Raw genomic sequence first — 5,000 nt, 5'->3', positions numbered from 1 at the left:
TCTTGGTGCCCACCATGGTGCCTCTTGGTGCCACCATGGTGCCTCTTGGTGCCACCATGGTGCACCTTCATGCACACCTTGGTGCCTCTTGATGCCCACCTTGGTCCCTCTTGATACCCACCATGGTGCACCTTGATGCACACCTTGGTGCCTCTTGGTGCCCACCTTGGTGCCTCTTGGTGCCTCTTGGTGCCCACCTTGGTGCCTCTTGATGCCCACCATGGTGCACCTTGATGCACACCTTGGTGCCTCTTGTGCTCTTGGTGCCCACCTTGGTGCCTCTTGATGCCCACCATGGTGCACCTTGATGCACACCTTGGTGCCTCTTGATGCCCACCTTGGTGCCTCTTGATACCCACCTTGGTGCCTCTTGATGCCCACCTTGGTGCCTCTTGATACCCACCTTGGTGCCTCTTGGTGCCCACCTTGGTGCCTCTTGCTACCCACCATGGTGCCTCTTGGTGCCCACCATGGTGCCTCTTGGTGCCCACCATGGTGCCTCTTGGTGCCCACCATGGTGCACCTTGATGCACACCTTGGTGCCTCTTGGTGCCCACCTTGGTGCCTCTTGATACCCACCTTGGTGCCTCTTGGTGCCCACCATGGTGCCTCTTGGTGCCCACCATGGTGCCTCTTGGTGCCCACCATGGTGCACCTTCATGCACACCTTGGTGCCTCTTGATGCCCACCTTGGTCCCTCTTGATACCCACCATGGTGCACCTTGGTGCCTCTTGGTGCCCACCTTGGTGCCTCTTGATGCCCACCATGGTGCACCTTGATGCCCACCTTGGTGCCTCTTGGTGCCCATCATGGTGCCTCTTCATGCCCACCCTGGTGCCTACCTGGTGCGTTTTTATGCACCCTGGTGCCCTCCTGGTGCGTTTTTATGCACCCTGGTGCCCTCCTGGTGCGTTTTTATGCACCCTGGTGCCCTCCTGGTGCGTTTTTATGCACCCTGGTGCCCTCCTGGTGCGTTTTTATGCACCCTGGTGCCTCCGTGGTGCGTTTTTATGCACCATGGTGCCCTCCTGGTGCGTTTTTCGCACCCTGGTGCCCTCTTGGTGCGTTTTTATGCACCATGGTGCCCTCTTGGTGCGTTTTTATGCACCATGGTGCCCTCTTGGTGCGTTTTTATGCACCCTGGTGCCCTCCTGGTGCGTTTTTATGCACCCTGGTGCCTACTTGGTGCGTTTTTATGCACCCTGGTGCCCTCCTGGTGCGTTTTTATGCACCATGGTGCCCTCCTGGTGCGTTTTTATGCACCATGGTGCCCTCCTGGTGCGTTTTTATGCACCCTGGTGCGTTTTTATGCACCCTGGTGCCCTCCTGGTGCGTTTTTATGCACCCTGGTGCCTACTTGGTGCGTTTTTATGCACCCTGGTGCCCTCCTGGTGCGTTTTTATGCACCCTGGTGCCCTCCTGGTGCGTTTTTATGCACCCTGGTGCCTCCGTGGTGCGTTTTTATGCACCCTGGTGCCCTCCTGGTGCGTTTTTATGCACCCTGGTGCCTCCGTGGTGCGTTTTTATGCACCATGGTGCCCTCCTGGTGCGTTTTTATGCACCCTGGTGCCCTCCTGGTGCGTTTTTATGCACCCTGGTGCCTCCGTGGTGCGTTTTTATGCACCATGGTGCCCTCCTGGTGCGTTTTTCGCACCCTGGTGCCCTCTTGGTGCGTTTTTATGCACCATGGTGCCCTCTTGGTGCGTTTTTATGCACCATGGTGCCCTCTTGGTGCGTTTTTATGCACCCTGGTGCCCTCCTGGTGCGTTTTTATGCACCCTGGTGCCTACTTGGTGCGTTTTTATGCACCCTGGTGCCCTCCTGGTGCGTTTTTATGCACCATGGTGCCCTCCTGGTGCGTTTTTATGCACCCTGGTGCCTACTTGGTGCGTTTTTATGCACCATGGTGCCCTCTTGGTGCGTTTTTCGCACCCTGGTGCCCTCCTGGTGCGTTTTTATGCACCCTGGTGCCCTCCTGGTGCGTTTTTATGCACCCTGGTGCCCTCCTGGTGCGTTTTTATGCACCCTGGTGCCCTCCTGGTGCGTTTTTATGCACCCTGGTGCCTCCGTGGTGCGTTTTTATGCACCATGGTGCCCTCCTGGTGCGTTTTTACGCACCCTGGTGCCCTCTTGGTGCGTTTTTATGCACCATGGTGCCCTCTTGGTGCGTTTTTATGCACCATGGTGCCCTCTTGGTGCGTTTTTATGCACCCTGGTGCCCTCCTGGTGCGTTTTTATGCACCCTGGTGCCTACTTGGTGCGTTTTTATGCACCCTGGTGCCCTCCTGGTGCGTTTTTATGCACCATGGTGCCCTCCTGGTGCGTTTTTATGCACCATGGTGCCCTCCTGGTGCGTTTTTATGCACCCTGGTGCGTTTTTATGCACCCTGGTGCCCTCCTGGTGCGTTTTTATGCACCCTGGTGCCTACTTGGTGCGTTTTTATGCACCCTGGTGCCCTCCTGGTGCGTTTTTATGCACCCTGGTGCCCTCCTGGTGCGTTTTTATGCACCCTGGTGCCTCCGTGGTGCGTTTTTATGCACCCTGGTGCCCTCCTGGTGCGTTTTTATGCACCCTGGTGCCTCCGTGGTGCGTTTTTATGCACCATGGTGCCCTCCTGGTGCGTTTTTATGCACCCTGGTGCCCTCCTGGTGCGTTTTTATGCACCCTGGTGCCTCCGTGGTGCGTTTTTATGCACCATGGTGCCCTCCTGGTGCGTTTTTCGCACCCTGGTGCCCTCTTGGTGCGTTTTTATGCACCATGGTGCCCTCTTGGTGCGTTTTTATGCACCATGGTGCCCTCTTGGTGCGTTTTTATGCACCCTGGTGCCCTCCTGGTGCGTTTTTATGCACCCTGGTGCCTACTTGGTGCGTTTTTATGCACCCTGGTGCCCTCCTGGTGCGTTTTTATGCACCATGGTGCCCTCCTGGTGCGTTTTTATGCACCCTGGTGCCTACTTGGTGCGTTTTTATGCACCATGGTGCCCTCTTGGTGCGTTTTTCGCACCCTGGTGCCCTCCTGGTGCGTTTTTATGCACCCTGGTGCCCTCCTGGTGCGTTTTTATGCACCCTGGTGCCCTCCTGGTGCGTTTTTATGCACCATGGTGCCCTCCTGGTGCGTTTTTCGCACCCTGGTGCCCTCCTGGTGCGTTTTTATGCACCCTGGTGCCCTCCTGGTGCGTTTTTATGCACCCTGGTGCCCTCCTGGTGCGTTTTTATGCACCATGGTGCCCTCCTGGTGCGTTTTTCGCACCCTGGTGCCCTCCTGGTGCGTTTTTATGCACCCTGGTGCCCTCCTGGTGCGTTTTTATGCACCCTGGTGCCCTCCTGGTGCGTTTTTATGCACCCTGGTGCCTACTTGGTGCGTTTTTATGCACCATGGTGCCCTCCTGGTGCGTTTTTCGCACCCTGGTGCCCTCCTGGTGCGTTTTTATGCACCCTGGTGCCCTCCTGGTGCGTTTTTATGCACCCTGGTGCCTACTTGGTGCGTTTTTATGCACCATGGTGCCCTCCTGGTGCGTTTTTCGCACCCTGGTGCCCTCCTGGTGCGTTTTTATGCACCCTGGTGCCCTCCTGGTGCGTTTTTATGCACCCTGGTGCCTACTTGGTGCGTTTTTATGCACCATGGTGCCCTCCTGGTGCGTTTTTATGCACCATGGTGCCCTCCTGGTGCGTTTTTATGCACCCTGGTGCGTTTTTATGCACCCTGGTGCCCTCCTGGTGCGTTTTTATGCACCCTGGTGCCCTCCTGGTGCGTTTTTATGCACCCTGGTGCCCTCCTGGTGCGTTTTTATGCACCCTGGTGCCTCCGTGGTGCGTTTTTATGCACCCTGGTGCCCTCCTGGTGCGTTTTTATGCACCCTGGTGCCTCCGTGGTGCGTTTTTATGCACCATGGTGCCCTCCTGGTGCGTTTTTATGCACCCTGGTGCCCTCCTGGTGCGTTTTTATGCACCCTGGTGCCTCCGTGGTGCGTTTTTATGCACCATGGTGCCCTCCTGGTGCGTTTTTCGCACCCTGGTGCCCTCTTGGTGCGTTTTTATGCACCCTGGTGCCCTCCTGGTGCGTTTTTATGCACCCTGGTGCCTACTTGGTGCGTTTTTATGCACCCTGGTGCCCTCCTGGTGCGTTTTTATGCACCATGGTGCCCTCCTGGTGCGTTTTTATGCACCCTGGTGCCTACTTGGTGCGTTTTTATGCACCATGGTGCCCTCTTGGTGCGTTTTTCGCACCCTGGTGCCCTCCTGGTGCGTTTTTATGCACCCTGGTGCCCTCCTGGTGCGTTTTTATGCACCCTGGTGCCCTCCTGGTGCGTTTTTATGCACCATGGTGCCCTCCTGGTGCGTTTTTCGCACCCTGGTGCCCTCCTGGTGCGTTTTTATGCACCCTGGTGCCCTCCTGGTGCGTTTTTATGCACCCTGGTGCCCTCCTGGTGCGTTTTTATGCACCATGGTGCCCTCCTGGTGCGTTTTTCGCACCCTGGTGCCCTCCTGGTGCGTTTTTATGCACCCTGGTGCCCTCCTGGTGCGTTTTTATGCACCCTGGTGCCCTCCTGGTGCGTTTTTATGCACCCTGGTGCCTCCTGGTGCGTTTTTATGCACCATGGTGCCCTCCTGGTGCGTTTTTATGCACCCTGGTGCCCTCCTGGTGCGTTTTTATGCACCCTGGTGCCTCCGTGGTGCGTTTTTATGCACCATGGTGCCCTCCTGGTGCGTTTTTCGCACCCTGGTGCCCTCTTGGTGCGTTTTTATGCACCATGGTGCCCTCATGGTGCGTTTTTATGCACCATGGTGCCCTCTTGGTGCGTTTTTATGCACCCTGGTGCCCTCCTGGTGCGTTTTTATGCACCCTGGTGCCTACTTGGTGCGTTTTTATGCACCCTGGTGCCCTCCTGGTGCGTTTTTATGCACCATGGTGCCCTCCTGGTGCGTTTTTATGCACCCTGGTGCCTACTTGGTGCGTTTTTATGCACCATGGTGCCCTCCTGGTGCGTTTTTATGCACC

The sequence above is a fragment of the Abrus precatorius genome, unplaced genomic scaffold (assembly GCF_003935025.1).
Source record: "Abrus precatorius isolate BTA unplaced genomic scaffold, Abrus_2018 Scaffold1, whole genome shotgun sequence".
Lineage (NCBI taxonomy): Eukaryota > Viridiplantae > Streptophyta > Magnoliopsida > Fabales > Fabaceae > Abrus > Abrus precatorius.
This window is presented reverse-complemented; position numbering follows the sequence as displayed.